This window comes from Lissotriton vulgaris, chromosome 1_1 (assembly GCF_964263255.1).
Source record: "Lissotriton vulgaris chromosome 1_1, aLisVul1.2, whole genome shotgun sequence".
NCBI lineage: Eukaryota > Metazoa > Chordata > Amphibia > Caudata > Salamandridae > Lissotriton > Lissotriton vulgaris.
Window position 1 is genome coordinate 166,807,578 of NC_141685.1, and position 21,935 is coordinate 166,829,512.

Below are 21,935 nucleotides of genomic sequence, written 5' to 3' on the forward strand. Positions count from 1 at the left end.
TGTACAGTGGTGCTGCAGAGTGCTGCTGTACAGTGGTGCTGCAGAGTGCTGCTGTACAGTGGTGCTGCAGAGTGCTGCTGTACAGCGAGTGAGGAGCGTGAAGGTGATCCTCTTGTTGACCGGGAGCCAGTGCAGGTTTCTCAGGTGGGCGGTGATGTGGCTGTTGCGAGGGAGTCCGATGTTGAGGCGTGCAGAGGCGTTTTGTCGGCATTGGAGTCTCTTCTGGAGTGTGGCCATGGTTCCTGCGTAGTGGGCGTTGCCATAGTCCAGCTTGCTGCTGACTATTGCTTGGGTGACCGTCCTTCTGGTTTTGGTAGGGATCCATCTGTAGATCTTTCAGAGCATACCAAGGGTGTTGAAGCAGGAAGAGGAAACAGCATTAACTTGCTGGGCCATAGAGAGCGCGGAGTCCACAATGAACCCCAGGTTGCATGTGATGTTGGTGGGTATCAGGGCAGCTCCCAGCATAGCCGGCCACCAGGAGTCATCCCATGCGGAGGGGGTGGATATGAGGATGAGGACCTCTGTCTTGTCCAAATTCAGTTTCAGCTGGCTAGTCTTCATCCAGTCTGCAACAGCCTTCATTCCCTTTTGGAGGTCGGATTGGCGGTGGTCAGGTCCTTGGTGAGGGAGAGGATCCGCTGGGTATAGTCGGCGTACGAGATGATGTTGAGGTGGTGTGCTCGGATGATGTTGGCGAGCGGTGCCATGTAGATATTGAAAAGGGTAGGGCTGAGGGATGATCCTTGGGGTACGCCGCAGGTGATCGTGGTGGCTTTGGATCGGAAAGGGGGAGGCGGACTCTCTGGGTTCTTCCGGTGAGGAAAGAGGTGATAAAAGTAAATAGCAGTATAAGCACATTGAACAAAATAAATAGTTCCACCATCTTTCTAAAACAAAGTACATATGCCAGCATATAAAAACTGTATCAGGCGTTTCCCTACGATGCTTTCCTGTGTGTGTGTGTGTGTGTGCGTGCGTGTATGTGTGTGTGTGTCTCTGTCCCCCATTCCCTGGAGGGAGAGTTTGTAGCTCCCCATTGTAGAAGAGTCGGTCAAGAAGGAGCTCACTGCATTGAATAATTTCTTGGTGTGCACTTTTTATTAGTATTACAGGAAATCACAATGTTTGATTGTCTCTGTTATATTCTTCTTTCCCACAGGGTCTTCCACTTCAGTCCCTTAGGTGAGCCTTAAGTAAGCCTCGGCCGCCGTCATCCCTTGGACCGAAGGAAAAGGCTCAGGTAAGTGTTTTTGCTTTATGGTTTAGTCAAGAGAGGATGTGAGGGATAAATAATAGCTATGCATAAGTGTGAAGGGAGAGGGTAGAGGTTGGAGTAACCAAAAGAAAAATAGTAGCGAATGATTTCTGCTTTTGTCTTTCTTTTCCGTCTCACTTATTTCCTTTACCCTGGGTCCCTTTCACCCCTCTGCCTCTCCGCCCGTCCCTCTCTGACTCACCCCTTTTCCAAAAGCCCCGTAGACTCCCAGGCTCCTGGAAGAGCAAAGTCTCTCCGGGGCCATGGCGTGCTGACGAGTCAAATTTCGAGATGGCATTGACTGCTCAGAAGTATATACAAAAACGAATGGAACCATCCGGTTTCAGAACTGTGACAATGGGGAGGACCAGTTACTGCTGGAAGGTTTTATGACTCCTAGTTGTAACATGCTCTCTATTGCGGCAGGAACCGCGTCCCGCCTAACGCCTGGTATTCTGTAGGGGCGTTGTTTTATTACTTTATTTGGTGGGGTAACAATGGCATGCTCGACTATTGTTGATTTTCCCAGGAGGTCGGAAAAGATGGAGGAGAAGGACTCTAAGAGGGCCTGAAGAGACACTTTTTGTTCCTCTGTTAGATGTTCGTTTATGGGCAATTGAGTCACTGTTGAATGAATGGGTTTTGAGTCAGACAACACGTAATGGGTGTCTTTGGGGAGGGGTCCCAACCATTTCTTTAGTAGATTTATGTGGTATATCTAGGTTTTGGTTGAGGAAAGGCGTAATTGGTAAGTAGTGAGGACTATCCTATCAACAACTTCATGGTCCCTTCCATTCTGCCCTTGTTTGGCGAATAGAGGTAGGTTGGAGTAGGAGCACCTAGTCATGGACTTGTAACTGCTGTCACCTCTTTCCTTTATTGCAAGACATCTGCTAGCTTCTTTGAGCTTTTTCTAGGTTGTCGTGAGCCAAATCTCACAGTTTCTGTATGCTGTTTCTTAGGCTTTGGGTGTATTCTAGAAGGTGTTGTGTGTCTTCTTGTTTCTCTTGTTCCCACGCTTCTCTTGTCATTTCTAGCAAGGTTTGTGGCTGTCTCCCGTAAAGATATTCAAAGGGAGAACAACCCAAGATTCTCTAAACCAGGCTTCTAATACCAAAGAGGGCGAGGGGCAACAACATGTCCCATTCTTTCCCTTCGGTGGTTAGCATTTTCTTCATGGTTTGCTCTAAGGTGGCATTATATCGCTCGCACAGACCATCTGTCTGAGGGTGATAGGACGATGTTCTTATTTGGGTAATATTCAAGGTTTTACAAACTTGTTTCATTAAACGAGAAGCAAAGGGGGTTCCCTGGTTTGTCAAAATCTCTGTGGGAAATCCTACCCTCGAAAACAGTTCTAGTAACTTTTCACAAATTTTTTTTCGTGCTTGGTGTTCAGAGGGGAAATGATTCTGGGTATCGAGTTGCGTAATCGAAAATAACCAGTATACAGATACATAATTTTTCCGATTTTGGGAGAGGACCCAGTAAATCCATACTTATCCTCTCAAAGGGGTTATCGATGATTGCTAGAGGTTGTAAGGGAACGGCAGGGGTTTTTTGGGGGCCTTCTTCTGACATATTTCACACACCCTGCAGTATTTATCTACATTGGCGAATATCCCTGGCCAATAAAAATATCTCAACACAGTCTGGATTATTTTTTCAGGCCCACTGTGACCTGCTAGAATGTGTGACTGGGCAAAAAATATTTGATCGCAAAATCTCTGGAGAACCACTAACTGTGGGGGATCATCTTTTTTTCCTATCCTGTATATTAAATTGTTTTTGAGGATGAATGAGGGGAATGAGGACGGCATCACTGGGTTCTGCGCTTGTTGCCAGGCATTCTGGCTGGTGGGATCTTTGAAATGGGCATACTGAAATGACCAGTCCGAAAGCCAAGGGGCTTGTGTGAGCAGAGTACAAGGGGGTGTAGAAGTCTCCCTCAGTGTGCTTTTGAGCAACAAGATGAATTCTGGATAGTCTGTGTCCAAAATTAGTTGTTCGGATAGGTTGTCCAATACACCTACCCAGTAGAGTACTGTCATTGGGTAACTTGATGGGGATTTCGCCTATTGGATAGGTTCTGATGTCTCCATGAACGCAGCAGAGGAGTGTCTTTTTCTCCTGGCCAGTGCTTAATTTGTGCCGGTGCTTTCAGGTGCTAAGCACAAGCACCTATTTCTCAGGGCCGGGTCTATAGAATTGAGAGTCATGGGTATGCTCCAAAGCCTGAGGAGTGTTGCAGGTGCCGACTTTTTTATGGTGAAGCTTTGTTCATTGTTCGAGGCTCGATCTGAGTTGGTCAGCTGCAGAGCAAGTAATGAAGCGGTGAGGGGGGCTGTGGTTGGAGGCAGCTTCAAGGCTCTGCAGGGACAGGGAGGCCTCAGTGCAGATGGATCAGGCAGGGCTCGGCACAAATCGACTTCCGGGCCACTCCTGTCAACGTGAAAGCTGGTTGCTTCTCCCCATCCAATCCCCCGTGTCTGGCCGCGAAAGAATCCTCCGGAAAAGAGGAGGAATAGTTGAGTTCGATGAGAGGACGTGGAGCAAGCAGAGGAAGTGGCAGAGGGAACCGTTGAGAATCCCCTAAAAACTTCTGGCAAGAGAGCACTGGGTAAAAGGTCAGATCAGTTGGAGGTGAGAGATTTAAGACAAGTAATGTTAGTACCAGAAGTGGATACACCCTAAGAACAAACAAATATCTGATGATCAGTCTTCCTTGTAAAATAGGGTCCATGTTAAATACATTTTCAGTTTTCTCCAAGGTGAAACATTGAAACCTCTTTGCTTACAAAAGTGCAGATTGCTGCTGGGTTATTATGGTAGGAATATAAACAACTGTAATTAGCAGAAAGTCAAATGCCATATTTTCTGTACGCATTAGGAAAAATGTTGCAAAGAGTCAGGGATAGAAAGAGTGCTGGGAGCTAGGGGGGTGTGTTTTCTTGAGCAAAAGGTAAAAAAGTCCTCTTGCCAGATCCTAACTAATATAGAAGTAGTCTCTTCCAAGAGCCTGGTGTTCCCCCGAAAGATCTGTTTCTGAATTTTATAAAAAGAAAAAGGCGCACACAGACCAGTCCAAGCCCAGCGTTTCTAACTGCCACCCTCAGCTAGTCATGCCAGTCATTCTCCGAAGAGGCAGTTTGCCCTTAGGCCCAATGTGGTGCGCGCTCTGTCAGAGATGGTGCTTGGCGCTGGCGGAGGCAAACGTGTGTGCCGAGGACTCCAGTCTGCCTTTCACAATCGCTTATACTCTGTGCACACGGGGGCTCTGCAGGACCCGGGCTTCACAGGACAGTGCAATGAGTGCACTGCCAGTCATTCATGCTGCAATGACAAGCATTATTAACACGCCACCATGGCCACCACAGGAATGTGCATCCCACAGAGAGCAGCGTTACACTCTGGAACAAGCTCCACACAGGCACAGCCCACCCTCTCAATCACACTCTCACCTCCTAGGTCCAGTGACTCCTCAGCGAGGAGCTGGTACAGAGTTATGATTCTGTTGTGGTGACACGGAGGGATGTATGTGTCTCAGTTGTATCAAAGGACCTAACAGAGTGTTTATTTAGGATTTTACTTGCAGGGGCTGATCTTAGGACTACTTTCTTGGTTTGGAATTAACCAGGAACGTTGTTTCCATTGATGCAGCAGGTGCAGTAGCACTGAGCCTCATTCAGCTGGCCTACTGCTGTTGTTTACAATCCAAACAGCAGCTAGGAGTGGGTGTGGGTAGGGGCATTTTCTGCTTTGCAATAGGGTCCATGACACACTGGCTACGCTATTGGAACAAAATGTTCTAAAATCACATCTTGGCTTCCCATTCCAAAAAGATAGTACCCTGATCACGCTACTCAACCTCTGTGTCCCACTTCTGTTTGCCATGGCCAGGAGTCATACACTTTGCTCTCCCGCTTTACCTTTTTGCACCGACATTTGCACTTCTGCCTGATATGCAAAAACAGCTATTTACTGAATGATGTGTGAACATTGAAGTTTGCAATGGTTAACAGGTTCAAAAGATATTGATTACACTGTGGGCAATATATAGACATGTTAGAGGAAAACTCTATTGCATCAGTAACAAACTGCGTAATTTGGACACAAGAACAGAAGATTGACCAATCTTGGCAAGAGAAAAAAAGTTAATCTCACAGACGTTGATTTTTTTGAAACCTTACCAGCTATGTTCCTTTAAAAAATTCACAATTCATTGGCAAAAGAAAGTGAAAAGGACGGAGTACAGTTTGTGCGTATTAGGCAAAAACTAAGTTAACATTCTGGCCATTTCAATAAATAAACACTTAAGCTTGACTTCACACCTGGCTTGACACACAAAATCATAATCACTAGCTTTTTGTAATCATTAAGACCGCAACTCGGCACTTAAAAAAAATATATCTTTAAGAAACTGAGTATAGAAGTTAATATTTCATCAATAAAAGCATTGGTACCATATCTTGGCTTTAATATTTGCTAAGTGTTGGCGTGTTTCAAGAAAGATACACAGCAGGTTTTGTGTTTACATCCTGGCAGCCACGCCAGCCTCCATCACCGCTGAAGACTCCTTGGCAATAGGTTGGCGGTCACTTACCCATCAAACAATCTTCCCACACAACTCAACCTTCGGTTATACACAGAACCAGGCACACTGCAGCCTCGTTCCCATATATTAATATTATGTTATGTTTTATTTATTTATTTATTTAAGCTTATATCGCGCACAGCTACCCACAATGGGTTTCCCGGCGCTAGGGATAGACTGTAGAAGAAAGGAGGAAGTTTCACCTAGCTTGAGCCACAGCAGACTATTGGGCACATTGAGTAAAAAGCAAAGTCTTCAAAGCCTTACGGAAGCGAAGCAAATTGGTCTCTAATTTTAGAGCCAGTGGGAGGGAGTTCCAATATTTGGGGCCCAGAGTAGAAAAGGAACGACCTCCCATTTTTGTCAGCTTCCATCTTGGCATGGTGAACTTTCCCATGTCCGATGACCTTAGTGGACGTAGGGGTCTATAGGGTGTTATCAACCCTTGGAGGTAGGCTGGGGCACTGCCCTGCTTAACCTTGAACATGTAGCAAAGTGCCTTAAATTTAATACGTTCAGGGATGCTCAACCAATGAAGGTCACGTAAGGCGGCCTTGGCTGAAGTGCGTCTGGGGATGTTTTTTAACAGGCGCGCAGCCGCATTTTGCACTACCTGCAACACCTGTAAGGTGGCTTTATCTGCGCCCAAGTAAAGAATGTTACCATAGTCCAGGCGTGATGTTACAAGCGCCTGGACTACGGTTCTGCGGGAGGAGAGTGGAAGCATCCACAGGATCTTATGAAGCCACCGCAGCGTTGAAAAGCAGATGGCCGCAACCTTAGTGGCCTGTTGTCTCATGGTTAACCTGTCGTCTATAATGACACCCAGGTTACGAACTGCGGTGGATGGTATTGGCGCATTACCCAGTTCGATGGGCCAATGGTGGGGACCCCAGAGATGTTTATTCCGACCCAGGATGACCACCTCAGTCTTCTCCCCATTCAGTTTGAGACAGTTTCTCCGCATCCAGTCGGCCACAAGAGTGAGGCCTGACTTGAGTGCGGAGATGTTGTTCTTGTCTCTCCCTGATAGGGAGAAGACAATCTGGGTGTCATCTGCGTAGGTAAACAGGGTTAGCCCAGCCTGTTCAACAATAGATGCCAAGGGTTTAACGTAAATATTAAATAATAAAGGACTAAGGATTGAACCTTGGGGAACGCCGCGGGTAGATGGACAGATGGTGGAAGCTGCTTTAGGAGAGAACACTTGAAAACTTCGGTCATTGAGGAAAGACACCAGCCAGGCCAAGGCCTGGCCAGCCACACCTAGAGATTTCAGAGAGTCAATTTGCATGTATTGATTTGCATAGTGCATTAATCACTCAAGAGGGTATCCAGGCGCTTGGACAGGTGTGTAGGTGTGAGGCCCCCCAAGGTGCTTAAGTGAAGAGCCAAGGTTTCAGCTTCTTGCGGAACTCAAGAGGTGAGGAGGCGGCTCAGATGTGTTGAGGCTTATGGGTGTGGGTGGAGCTAATAAATGAAGTGGGTTGGGCCACTGAGGAAAGGGCGGGGATGGGGGGTGAGTGTGGCCTCCTAAAAAAATGTGAGCACCTGCACCTAATATTTCACAAATTAAGCACTGCTCCGGGAAGATCTGAAAGTCTTTCACCAGTGTGCTCTGTACGACGGACTGCCTATAACCCGAATCCAGTAAGACTATCACATTTTTTCCATTGAGTGTAAGACTTACGTTGAAGCCAGAACCCATTTCTTCTGTATATAGGATGGTTTTGGGTATACAACTGACAGCCATCAGTTCTTCCGTTGACTTTTTTTGAGGAAAGGTCCTGGCTATATACCCACACTCCGCACACTGGTAGCATTTGGGTCCCTGGAACGGAGCGTCATCCCCTCTAGAGGGCTTGCCTTTCAGAGGCTCCTGTGGTGGCCTGACGGTTTTCTTCTCATTTTGCATGCATCCTGTGGCATACCGTGAGGACCTATCAGGTTAAAAAGCTAGTGTCTTTGGTTGGGCCCGAGCAAAGGACGTTGCCATCTCCACAGCTTGATCTACAGAGAGAGGTGGCTGTAGTGAAGTAGTGTGGCTCACTGATTAGAGGCGGCAGACCCGAGAGCAGAGGATGGCCCGGGACCAGGGTTCGATTCCCGGCGCGGCAGGTTTCTGGACCAGGGTCAGCGGACTCGATAATTCTCTCGCCTCAGTGCCCACTCTGATCAGCGTTCACACTCGGCAACTCTGGGCATTAGCTTGCCTCATCTTCACTAACGGCCCCACCAGACCGCCGGGGATGCCTGGTCTCACCCTGGAGATACCCATTAAGGGACCATCTCTCAGGGAAGCCAGGAAGGGTTTTGCAGCGGTCGAAGCGCCTTGGGACCCTCCGGGTAAGTAGTGCGCTATATAAATGCCTATACATATACATATATATACATACATACATATACCTCTGGGTGGGTGTTGGTAAGGCCTCAAGAAACTGCTCCAGATAAATGACCACCAATATTTGTTCCTTGCTGGTCTCTTGGAGTCTTACCCATTTATCCGCAGCCGCCTTTAACTTTAAAAATATTGTCTTTGGGGTACCTCCAGGGTTACCTCGTTCCTTTCTGAATCTTGACCGATATGCTTCGGGATCCATTCCCAAATGGTCCAATATGACAGCCTTAATGTCCTCGTAAGGAGTGTTTCCTGTGGGGTTAGCCACTTGGTACACAGCCTGGGCCTCCCCTGTCAATAGCAGTGCTAAAAAGAAAGGCCACTTTCCCTCCACAGCTTGGGCAGCCCTTTTGAAATTCGTAAGGAAGGCATCCGGGTCCTCTCCCGGTTGATATTTCTGGAGGGATATGTTGGGGTGCCCTGCATGTACCCATTGGTGGCTCTGTTGACTTGTGGTTTAGGGTGTTTGACCGTCAGCAACCTTATGTATGCATTCAACCTGCTGGGTGAGTGAAGCCTTGAACATTTCCCTGTCCACTTGGCCGTCGTCATCTGTCTCTCTGGCCCATTACAATTTTTCTTGACCGCAAATTAGTTATGTTATGTTATGTTATGTGGTTTTTATTTGGCGCACAGATGCTCCAGCTAAGGAGCGTCCTGGCGCCCTACAGTTGTAGTATTAGGCTTTCCATTATCTCGGACTAATGGAATTATGCCCACATTCTACAACAAGTATTTAGAAGAGTCGGTCAAGAGGGAGCTCACTGCATTGAATAATTTCTTGGTATGCACTTTTTATTAGTATTACAGGAAATCACAATGATTGATTGTCGCTTTTATATTCTTCTTTCCCACAAGGTCTTTCACTTCAGTCCCTTAGGTGTACCTCGGCCGCCGTAGTCCCTCGGACAGAAGAAAAAGGCTCAGGTAAGTGTTTTTGCTTTATGGTTTAGTCAAGGGAGGATGTGAAGGATAAATAATAGCTATGCATAATGTGAAGGGAGGGGGTAGAGGTTGGAGTAACAAAAAAGAAAAAGAGTAGCCAATGATTTCTGCTCTTGTCTTTCTTTTCCGTCTCACTTATTTCTTTTTCTCTGGGTCCATTTCACCCCTCCGCCTCTCCTCCTGTCCCTCTCTGACTCAGCCCCTTTCCAAAAGCCCCATAGATGCCCACGCACCTGGAAGAGCCATGTCACTCCAGGGCCGTGGCGTAGTGACTAAGCGTCCTTCATTGATGTCTGGTCTCCTTCTTCTTCGGCTTGTCCTCCTCCGCCGGGTTCGGGTGTTCTGTTTGCGGACAAGCTGTAACCTTCCCTAGGCTCCGGTTCTCTCTCTCGGAAGGCTGTTAGGTCTTCTCTGTCTGGTTTCTCCACCTTGCACTCCCTTGCTGCGTGTAGCTGAACCAACTACTGACCAACCTGACACGCTCTCCGCCACGCCTTCTTGAATCGTGAATCGTCTGAAGTCTGTCCTCATCTCTGGCTTAAAGGGGCCTCCTGCCAATTACCCTCTCTCCAGTTCATGCTGGCAGCAAAACAGCCAACTGGTAGCAGGGTACTGTGAATATAGGAGGGGAGAAATATATGAAGGTATGGCATGGCACTCCTTATCCTCTAACCCATCGTCTACTACAGGGCCTTCCTGACACCCGTCTTGCTCACAGGTTGGACATCCCTCCTCGTAGAGTGATTGGCAAGCAGCTGAGTTGAGGTTTTAGCAGGAAGTGACCTTGCAATGACAGCAAGTGCTCCTCTACCCCAACCTAGAAATGTTGTTTATTGATAGCAAAAAGCATTCTTGTTCCCAGGCCAAGACCTTAGTCAGGCCTCCCTTGTTCATGATCTATTGATAGCTGCTTCGCCTCATGGACGAATAACAAACCGTCTCATCTGTACAATGTATGTTCAGACCTTAGTTGGTCAAGGTGTAGTGATAGTGTTCTTACGAAGTGGAATTCGTAAGCAAAGTAGTTTCATGGAAACCAATCCTTCACTTTCACAGATGCAAATGCGTCAAAAGTAATCATGTGAAAGAAAAGGCAACTTTGGTGAACGTGTCCATGTTAAAATGGCAGCGTTTCTCCCTGGGCCTAACTGAGCCATGTGACAAACCGTCACAAGTAAGATTTTGAGAAGGAATAATACAATAGCAGTTTAGAGCCAGTGAATAGATATTAGTTAAGCTGAAGAGATTTAGTAGTGAGGTTCAGCTGAGAAATTTATCCAAAAAGGTGTTTATCATTCATGCCCATGAAGAGGTCAGATGTTGTGCAAGATGGATTGGCTGATTTGAGAATTGCAATGGGTTCTCTAGGTGAAAAAAAAGAATTAAAGTGAGAGTGTTCAGCAAAGAGATAAAAGAGAGATGAGGGGCAGTAAGTGAAGTAGCGGGGTGTTCCCCAAATTGGTGATCTTAGAGGAAAGTATGAAGTAAGGTCAGTGGTAGAGAGTGTGGAGTGAATGATGAGTGGGCTTAGTGGGGAGTTTAAGTTAGATGAAGGATGTGGGTGAGACTGTAGTCATTAGATGATATATTGAAAGTATGTGCACTTGATATTAGCAGCAGCTAGAGACTGTGTGTTTAGTGCATTTATGTTAGTGGCAAGATTTTCTTGTTTAATTTGTTGGGCGGTCAGTAGAATGAATATAGAATTTTATAGTGGTCTGGCGTAGGCCATATTCATTTGCTGCATGTGCAGTAGCCGGCCAACACATGATTCTGTTTTCACTCTGGCATGAGCAGGTTGTCAGCTCATCTGGTTCTGTTTACTGATTATGTCAAATGCAGATCTAAATCACTTTTTGATTGGTCCATCCCATGTGGTAGATCCTATTTTTTAATCCTCTCTTTTCTCCAGTGAGTTTGGTCAGTAACATACCAATCCCGGTACAGGAGAGAATCCATTTAAGGCTCTATGCGCCGGCCATAAATCTCTGAAGGGAAACGGTCCACCCCTCATCAAGGCCCTGGTTAGACCATACAAGGCCTCCAGAAGACTTCGCTCTGACGAGCTCCACCTGGCAGAGGTTCCTAGAATAATGAGGGCCAGATCAGGTGGCTGCCTCTCCTCACTCAAGGCCTCCAGAAGACTTCGCTCTGACGAGCGCCACCTGGCAGAGCTTCCTAGAATAATGAGGGCCAGATCGGGTGGCTGCCTCTCCTCACACAAGGCCTCCAGAAGACTTCGCTCTGACGAGCTCCACCTGGCAGAGGTTCCTAGAATAATGAGGGCCAGATCAGGTGGCTGCCTCTCTTCACTCAAGGCCTCCAGAAGACTTCGCTCTGACGAGCTCCACCTGGCAGAGCTTCCTAGAATAATGAGGGCCAGATCAGATGGCTGCCTCTCCTCACTCAAGGCCTCCAGAAGACTTCGCTCTGACGAGCTCCACCTGGCAGAGCTTCCTATAATAATGAGGGCCAGATCAGGTGGCTGCCTCTCCTCACTCAAGGCCTCCAGAAGACTTCGCTCTGACGAGCTCCACCTGGCAGAGCTTCCTAGAATAATGAGGGCCAGATCAGATGGCTGCCTCTCCTCACTCAAGGCCTCCAGAATACTTTGCTCTGACGAGCTCCACCTGGCAGAGCTTCCTAGAATAATGAGGGCCAGATCAGGTGGCTGCCTCTCCTCACTCAAGGCCTCCAGAAGACTTCGCTCTGACGAGCGCCACCTGGCAGAGCTTCCTAGAATAAAGAGGGCCAGATCGGGTGGCTGCCTCTCCTCACACAAGGCCTCCAGAAGACTTCGCTCTGACGAGCTCCACCTGGCAAAGGTTCCTAGAATAATGAGGGCCAGATCAGGTGGCTGCCTCTCCTCACTCAAGGCCTCCAGAAGACTTCGCTCTGACGAGCTCCACCTGGCAGAGCTTCCTAGAATAATGAGGGCCAGATCAGGTGGCGGCCTCTCCTCACTCAAGGCCTCCAGAAGACTTCGCTCTGACGAGCTCCACCTGGCAGAGCTTCCTAGAATAATGAGGGCCTGATCAGGTGGCTGCCTCTCCTCACTCAAGGCCTCCAGAAGACTTCGCTCTGACGAGCTCCTCCTGGCAGAGCTTCCTAGAATAATGAGGGCCAGATCAGGTGGCTGCCTCTCCTCACTCAAGGCCTCCAGAAGACTTCGCTCTGACGAGCTCCACCTGGCAGAGCTTCCTAGAATAATGAGGGCCAGATCAGGTGGCTGCCTCTCCTCACTCAAGGCCTCCAGAAGACTTCGCTCTGACGAGCCCCACCTGGCAGAGGTTCCTAGAATAATGAGGGCCAGATCAGGTGGTTGCCTCTCCTCATTCAAGGCCTCCAGAAGACTTCTCTCTGACGAGCGCCACCTGGCAGAGGTTCCTAGAATAATGAGGGCAAGCTCAGGTGGCTGCCTCTCCTCACTCAAGGCCTCCAGAAGACTTCGCTCCCACGAGCTCCACCTGGCAGAGGTTCCTAGAATAATGAGGGCCAGATCAGGTGGTTGCCTCTCCTCACTCAAGGCCTCCAGAAGACTTCGCTCTGACGAGCTCCACCTGGCAGTGGTTCCTAGAATAATGAGGGCCAGATCAGGTGGCTGCCTCTCCTCACTCAAGGCCTCCAGAAGACTTCGCTCTGACGAGCTCCACCTGGCAGAGGTTCCTAGAATAATGAGGGCCAGATCAGGTGGTTGCCTCTCCTCATTCAAGGCCTCCAGAAGACTTCTCTCTGACGAGCGCCACCTGGCAGAGGTTCCTAGAATAATGAGGGCCAGCTCAGGTGGTTGCCTCTCCTCACTCAAGGCCTCCAGAAGACTTCGCTCCCACGAGCTCCACCTGGCAGAGGTTCCTAGAATAATGCGGGCCAGATCAGGTGGTTGCCTCTCCTCACTCAAGGCCTCCAGAAGACTTCGCTCTGACGAGCGCCACCTGGCAGAGGTTCCTAGAATAATGAGGGCCAGATCAGGTGGCTGCCTCTCCTCACTCAAGGCCTCCAGAACACTTCGCTTTGACGAGCGCCACCTGGCAGAGGTTCCTAGAATAATGAGGGCCAGATCAGGTGGTTGCCTCTCCTCACTCAAGGCCTCCAGAAGACTTCGCTCTGACGAGCGCCACCTGGCAGAGGTTCCTAGAATAATGAGGGCCAGATCAGGTGGTTGCCTCTTCTCATACAATTCGGCCAAGCTATGGAATTCTCTACCACTCTCTCTCCGGAAAGCATCGAACCTAAGCATGGGCGAATTTTGCGAATCTCGCGTTCGCGAATTTTGCGGATTTGCGAACTCGCAATCCGCAAAATCCGCGAATTCTCGCGAATTTGCGGATTTTTTTTTTTGTGTTCGCGCGGGTTTCTGCCAGTTCGTGAGGGTTTTGTACAATTTCGCAAAACGCGAACTTACCTGTCGGGTCGCAAGTTTCGCGAACTTGTTGTTTCTACGTGTCCAGCCTGTTTGGGACACTCTTCTTCATCACTGCCACTCTCTGTCACCACTGCCACTCTCTGACTACTCATGCCACCCTCTGGCCCACCCATGCCACCCTCTGTTTCATCACAGCACCCTCTGGTTGTCCAGTCAGTGTACATTATTGTGGCAACGCAAGCACACCTTCCCTGCCTCAAGTGACCTGAATTAATTTGGGGCTGATTAATGTGTCACAGAATATTTTTTTAGCTGGCACCTGCTTCCTTAGTGCTTCCTGATTAGTGATCTTTTGCACTTGCTAAGTGCTTTCATTGTTGCAAAATTAGTTACAACACCTGCCCTGCCCCAACTGACAATAATGAATTAGGGGCTGATTAATGGATTTGAACTTCCAGCCTGGCTCCTGCTTGTCTCCCTTAGCTGTAATTCAGGACCTTTGTGGCATATGTGTAACTATTCTGAGGTTCAGAGCAGGGTCACATAATAGTTGCAACTGGCAACTGAACTCTGGAGGGGCCCCTCAGGAAGCACTACAGGAAATGGCTACTAATGATGAGCCTGAACTTTTGAACCTGGTAAGTAGTTTCAGTTTTGCTAAGATCGTATTTCTGCAATTTTGCGCTTATTCGCGGGGCGCGAAGTTGTACTGGGAAGCCGCGAACTTACGCGAACAGTGCGAGCAAGCCATAAAATCCGCTGCTCGCGGATTTTGCGGGAGATTCGCGAATCTCGCGGATTGCGAATTTACAGAAAATCCGCAAAATCCGCGAGCGAAACGGATTTTCCGCCCATGCTTAATCGAACCACCTGACTTTCCGGAAACAGCTGAAGACCTGGCTCTTCCCAGTAAGGGTCCCCCCCCCTTTTTTAGTCCTACCTCTGGGTAGCTATGCGCTATATAAAAGCCTTTTTCATTTGATTTCATTTCAATCCTGCCCCCTGCCCGTACAGTTTCTTTGTTACCTCCACTCGCTGTTCGTACCATGAGTTTCAAACGAGATCTGTGTAACTTTGCAGCTCGTATAACATTTTGCCGACCAGTGGTAACTATCAGCTACTCAGAGCTAGCCTTAAAATAGACGCTTCCAATGCTGAGCAAGGGCCTTATTTAGAGTTTGGAGGACAGGGGACTCCTTCCTAATGTGGTGGGTGTCCCACCTCCCATATTTGAAGGGCAATTAACGTTAATGCATTGGTAATATCGCAGATTGGACATCTGCCGTGTTTATGATGGTGTCTGCCAAACTCTGAATAAGGCCCTAGCGCTCCATATTCGTTTCTATTTGGATTAACCACTTGGCTGCTAAGGCAATATTTTTCTTTTCATTGAATTTCCATTGAAATCAATGAAAAGAGCATGACGAGTTACCCTTGTCATTAGCGGCGAAGAGGTTAAGAATACGTTCTAGTCCTTCATCTCTCTTCATTCCAGATAATATCGGAGTTAATCCTACAACTTTTCCTTGATATAATTGTTTAAAACTGCCGCGTCCAAGGAGACTTGATTAAAGCTTGGCCTCCAGAAGAGCTCTACACAATACAGCTCTACATGTTCATAGGAGACATTTCAAGGTTGCCTGGAGAGGGCTGCAGTGCATTTATTGTCTGTTTGAAAAAAGCTTCTCTTTTTTGGAACTTAAAAAAATACTTTATTTGATTTGGTTTAAATCATACAAAGAGCAGGTTAACCGCTACAAACACATGAGCACTTTAAAATTCATATATAAATACTGGTTAATTAGTAAACTTTCCATTTTAAACTTTTTGATCCATAAAATAAAAGAAGCAAAGGTACAATTAGTGCCTTTTAGTCTTATAAAGTTGTTCTGGCTTAATGAATTGAATTCTATTTCTTTGAAAAAAGTCTATACATTTACTGTGTCCAGTGCTATGTCTTTCTTTTCTAGCGCTTTTGCAGCTAGCGTTAAGAGCTTTAATGATTTGCATGCCAATTGCACTATTGACCCACCTAAACATTTTATTACTGCTAATCTGCATGTCCTTATCTGTTCTTTTATCAATAGCGGCCGCAGCAATCTTTTCCGTTCAGATAACAATGCTGGACAAATGCAGAGTAGATGGAGCACAGATTCGTCGCCTTGTCCGCAAAGGCGACAGTCCATTGAGGTCCATGTGCGTTTCCATTTGGAAGTTAAATCTTTAGTTGGATACACTCTCAGTCTCAGTAGGATTAATTGATGTTTCATTAGGATTACAAAATGTTCCGAAAGGTATGGTTGGGGCTTTAGCTTTTTGTATGTCGGCAAAACCGTCCATGCATTCGTTTTCGTGGCAGCACGGCTTTATCCTGATCTTGGGACATTTGGTTAACTGTTTTGTTTACCAATTGTTTGAACTCCGAGTAGGACGGTATGGTCTGCCATGCTTCCTCTAATTTTAAAGCCTCAATCGATTTTCTTAAGTACAAATAAACCGACTTAGTCAGTTTTGATTGCTTTTCGACCTCCAGCCAGCAGTAGTGTGCCAGGGAGTCATCCTCTGCTGCACGCATTCTCCGGTAGTATTTGACCAGCGCTCCTTGTCTTGTCATGGTCTGATTTTTTAGCCCAAACTCTAGTCTTATCCGGTCTTGTGAGATATGGCACGGGATGTTGAATAGTTTTTTGAAGAGGCTAATTTGGGCGATGTTCAAGGATGTTGCGTCCTTTGCATTTAATAGTTCGGAACCATATGTGATTGCAGGTAGAAATTTTGATGCCACGACTTTTAATAAGTGAGTGGTGGAGCTGACACTGAGTTTTCTTTGCAGGGTTTTAAATGCAAACAGTAGTTGTTTAGCTTTAGTTTTCCGATGTTCTTGGTGTTGCTTGTAGTTAAGATGGTTATCCAAAGTCAGTCCTAAGTACTTGTATGTCTCCTCGCGGTCCAAACTATTGCTGTTAATCGTCCAGATGAATTTTGGTATTTTTTACTGAGGACTAGAAAAACACACAACCTTTGTTTTTTTTAAAAATGTATCTGAAGTTGGTTTAAGTCTGTGTATTCTGCCAGTTTGTTTATTAGTCGTTGTAGGCCTCGAGGCGTTTGGGAGAGCAACACAATGTCGTCTGCATATTGCAAGCTTACTGTTCTCACGTTCCCCAGTTTTGGAGGATCGCCCAGTGTTGTACGTAGGTGGTTTTCTAGGTCGGCTGTGAATATATTAAATAAACAGGGGGCCAAGACACAATCCTGTCCGTCTCCCAATTTAACTTGAACCCATGTGTTCGAGTAAAGGTCTATGATTGCGTTCAATAGGTTTCTTGGTGCTCCCCAGGATTCCATTTTTGCCCACAATGCTTGTCTAGGGACCTTATCGAAGGCCGCCTTGAGGTCAACGAAACAGGTGTAGAGTACTTTGGAGTTTTCGATGGATTGATTAGCCAGCAGTGTTACGGCGGAAATGTTTGCTAAAGTGCCCATTCCGGCACGAAAGCCTGTCTGTGTGTTGGGAATCAGTTTGATGTTATCCACCCAGTCTTCTAGATCCTTGAGCAGGTTTGCAGCGTAGATTTTTGCCTCAATGTCTATGAGGACTATTACCCTATAGTTTGAGGGGTTTGCACGAGCCCCTGATTTGAATATTGGGTGCAATATACTTCCTCGCCAGGAATCAGGGATGGTGTGGGATTCCAATATGTTATCAAACAGTATGGCTAGGTATTTGGACCAGAATTGTGGATCTTTTTTGAATAGGGCGTTTGGCAGCCCGTTTGGTCCTGGCACCCCATCTGATCTCTGCTTTTTTAAGATGTTCATTACTTGTTTATGTGAGGTCTGGATATCGACGACTGGTTGGTCAGACCCTGATATTTCCGATTCAGTTTGCTGCAATTTTCCTTCCTTTTTATTTTGTGAGTTGCTATGGTTTAACCGGTGCGAGTTGCTGGTCGTTTGGTTTTGTGCCTGCGAGGTTCGTTTCAATGTTTCTGGCATCCTCTGCTCTTTTGTTGTAGTATCACTGTTGGTATTATAGTATGTTTGTATCGCCTTCCCTGTTTCGTTTTCAAATATAACTCTGGAAGCTGTCGGTGAATTGTAAGTAGCTTCTATGTGAGTTCGCCATGCGTGCTCTGTTATATCGGTGTTGAAATGCCGATTTTTTCCATTAGATAAAACGTTAATCCGGGCCCAGAATTGCTTGGAGTTTTTTTGTCGACTTACATAGAGCATTTTTGTCCAGAGCTGCTCGTTATATTTACGTTTAGCACCCCGAATCTCTTTTTTTAGGTTGCTTTTCATTTGTTTGATTATTATCAAGGCCTCCCGAGAAGGTTGTTGGCCTTGGGTTCGCAGTTGTCTCAATGCTTTATTTAGTTTTTGTTTTTGTGTCCTTAGTGCTATGGTGTACCATTCTGACACGGTGATCCGGGCCACTTGTTGGTTTTTGGAGTTATGTATGAACTTACTGTGCAGGCTGTTAATTAGAGACTCTCAAGCCTCTATCCCCAATGCTTTTGCTCCTGTAGTAGTCAGAAAGTCTGTGCAGGACTCCATGATTTTATCTACATTGTTTTCATTCCATGATAGCCGTTTTAAATTATACAATTGAGTAAAATGCGTTGGTGCGCTTGATGGAAGAGACTTTTCCCTAAAGTTGGTTAATGTGAATGATTGGGGATAGTGATCACTTTCTGTTCTTTCTATTATATTAAAGTTTGTAATGCTGGGGAATAGATCTGGGTCTGCTAGAGTGTAGTCAATGGTTGCACCTGATTTTCCCGTCACTCTTGTGAATGCTGCCGGGCTATCTTGCAGGCCTCGACCGTTTAAAGTGTATAATGCTTGTTTGTTTAGCAGTGCACACATTTCTTGCCCAATGTGTCGCGTCTTGTTACTCCTGACAGTTATTCCATTCGGTAGATTTTTCTCTTGAGCTTGCATCAAGTTCATGTTGAAGTCACCGGACAATATTATGTTGGTGTGAGGGTGTGTTGTTTTTAGAGTTTTGATGATGGCGGCCAATTGTTGCATGTGTCTTCCCTTGTGCCTATGGGCTGGGTTAATGTAGATGTTCATTATTATCAATGTGCAAGCAATATTAACTTTGAATTTGATGCATTGCATCCAGCTTGAGTCTAAATCTTCCCATCGGATTTCTGTGGCAATATATATTGATAAACCACCCTTTGCTCTTCCGTGTGTTGACTCCTTTTTGGCTGGGTTTAAATGTTCTTTATAGCCTATGATCGGCGTATGTATTGTCTGCCAGGTTTCTTGCAGCAGCAGTATATCGTACTGTAAAATAAATTCGGCAAAATCTATTTCCCCTATTTTAGATGCCAAACCATTCACGTTCCAGGAACAAATGTTGATGTGTTTGATTTAGTTTGGGATTTTGTTCATGCAGCTCCTTGTTGTGAACTTAATGATCTCCGATGTTGATTGACCTCTTGTTGAATTTTGTCTGGGTGTGAGATTGTAATTGTGATTTGTCTTTTGAATTTGACATCATCCTTTATTTGTTCGTATGTCTCAGGGCCTTTTGCTCCTTTTAGGATACCCTCTATGCGGTGGGGGGGTTGTAGGGGGCTTGGGTAACGGAGAGGTTCCACCTCTTTTAGTTCTATGCCCCCTTTGTGCAAATACCTCCTTGTGCCTCAGGATCTGTTCAACGACAGAGTAATTTTCCCAGGTGGCTATTGTTTTTTCAACTCCTGTTTGTCTAGTTATAGATTTGAATTCTATTCTTAATAAATCGCTGGATGTTATGTGGCTTAGAGCTGGCAAGGTTTTGAGTAGCTTTATAATTGTACTTCGGTTTAGAATGTCGTGGGGTCCTCTCGATTTATAATGTGGAATCATTTCTATCTGACTTTGGGGCGTGGGCAATTGTTTTTTGTTATAATCGGTCAGTCCCTAATGTTAATTCTATTGAGTCTTGTCGATGTATTTTGCTGGGCTCGAGTAATTTAATTTGGTCTTGTTGTATCTTTCCAATATGCTCTATTGTGCTTTGCGATTTTGCTTTGTTTTGCGTTTCATTATTATAATTTCTTATCTGCCTTTCAGGTTCCCCGCTTGTTGCTGTATCCTGCTCCATTATTACTTTTTCCTTTGTAATTTGGTTCTTAGATGTTTGCGTTAGGACTGGCTTTACCAGTTCTTCGTTTTTTTCTTTGTCATTTTTCTCTTCGGCCGACGACCTAAATATGTCATAGATTTTGTTAGTTGACAATTTTCAGTTTTTTGTTTTGTTTTTGCCGTCATGGTTTATTGTGACTACGGATTCTTTTAATGCCGAATTTTTATCGTTCATCATGCTGGGTGGCTTGCTGCAGTTTTCGTTATTTTCCTCTGGCCTTTTCTGGGTTGGTGTGGGCGAGGTCTGTGGTGTGACTTTGTTTATTTTGCTTTTCCTTGCTTTCCTCAGGCGTTTGCGTTCCCGTTTTGAAAGGGGTTTTGCCAAAATTCCTTGCTCCTTGCTTTGTGACTGTTCGTTGGGTGGTAATTTTTGATTCTTGTATGGTTTTGAGCTTTCTAATTGGGGGTGTTCCTCTGTTCGTTCCCAATCTTTCTCTGTGATTGGCAAATTGTTTCCCTCATTTGGTGGTTTGATGTTGATGGTATGGGTGTCCTTTTTAGTTACTTCTAACTCCTTAAGCTCTCCTTCCGTTGAGGTTGTGTGATTTAATTGTGTGTCCCTTACTACCTCCAGCAGCTCCGACATTATCGTCGGGACGGTTGCAAGCTTGTCGATTATCTGGTGGCAATTGCACGTATAATAAGTAAAGTCCCTTGCTTGTTGAACCTTGGTTATCATGGCATTTAAGTCATGTAGTTTTTGATCTATTCCGTGCACATATAGTGCTAGTGCGTTTAATAGCTCAACTTGGGTGTCCAGCTTATCGGCATGATAAGTTGCTGCTGATCCTATCGTCTTCATGGTTCCGAGTAGCTGGTCCCAGAAAGGTTCTGTTGATGAACTTTCTTGATATTTCTTGAAGTGTTGTCCTTCTTGTGTCTTGATACTTTGTCCTGATGCGGGTGATTTTTGGGGTTCTGGGGTATTAGCTGGGGTGGCTGGTTCAGTTTCATGAGGTGGTCTGAACTGTGTGAGTGGTACATGAGGTTGTGAATCTACAGGTTTGTTTGGTCTTGCGTGCAGGCTGTCGAGGCTGTCATAACTGTCCCGCTCAAGCTCCAGGTTACCGTCCTGGCTCCGGTCTTCACTAGCCTGCCAAGCGGTTTGTTGAGCTGTTTGAGTTGTTTGAGGCCATTGGTTTTGCTGCTGCTTTAGTTGATTTATTTGTGCTTGGCTTGTCCGGTGTTTGGGTGTGGATGCCGAAAAAAGCTTCTCAATTATTTTCAAAACTGCTGGCCTGTCCAGAAGTGAATTGATGTATAACAGACTTACAGGAGTTTAGCAACTTCCCGGTGTGTTCATTTTGCATCAAGGTTCTGTAAATTCATCCTTTGATTCCCACGCTTTTGTTTGACTAAAGCATAATTTTGGATGATGAGGTCTGATGTTTGGGTGAAGGAGTTTGCCAACTGATGTTTTACTGCAAGAAAATCCTTTTTGATAACTCATTTTATTGATTTTGGAAAACAGGAATTACGACACAGCACTGATATGCATTTTTTAGTTTGATACATTGATGAACTATTATCACCAGTTATGCACAGGCATACGTTGTTACCCATACCCATCCACATTTCCGCTTACGAGCTCAGTTCAGCAGATGCCCATGCGCACTATGGTCCAAAGGAGGAGTCACCTATCTCGTGACTTCCCAAGACTTTTCCAGGACAACAACATCCGGGCCCAACACCAGATGGCGATCTATGCACAGTGTGTGACTCTGCAGCTCTACATGCCAAGAACAGATGCATTCTGCTAAGTAGCATTTTCCATTCCACCTGGCCCAACCACTTGCCCCAGATCCTTCGGTGCTTTTCCGGACATCCCATGGCCTCGTATGGTGGTCTTTCCTGTGCTGTGCACCAGTCTACGACTTTGACTAAACTCTGTGGAGTGGGATTTTTCCAGGCTGCTGCCATATCCCGTTTGGCCACCATGATGGCAGTACCCAGGAGAAGCTTGCCTGCCCTGGGTCCGTCTAGCGCGCTCATAACCCTCAGGAGTAGATTCAGGGGCTTTTGTGGCACCTCCCAGCCCAGGATGCCCGTAAGCTCAGATTCCAATGCTTCCCAGTACGGGGTAAGATGCGGACATGTCCACACATATGGTAAAAATCAGCCAGTTCCAACCCACAAAGTGTAATGCAGGGGTGGTTGTTAGGCCTGCCCGATGCAGACAACCGGGGTGAGATATGCGCCATGAAGGTAGTACCGTTGGATCAGGTGATGC

At 46.3% G+C, this 21,935-nt stretch overlaps 1 long non-coding RNA gene across 1 annotated transcript in view; it reads left to right on the forward strand.

The window, feature by feature from the left end:
- The first annotated feature begins 1,191 nt into the window (after positions 1-1,191).
- The window catches only part of LOC147738006 (uncharacterized), a 38,877-nt gene continuing 18,133 nt past the window's right edge, over positions 1,192-21,935 (forward strand). The window contains exons 1-2 of the long non-coding RNA XR_015306198.1: positions 1,192-1,243; positions 9,109-9,177. This is a non-coding gene — a long non-coding RNA (uncharacterized LOC147738006). The remainder of the gene's footprint in view (positions 1,244-9,108; positions 9,178-21,935) is intronic.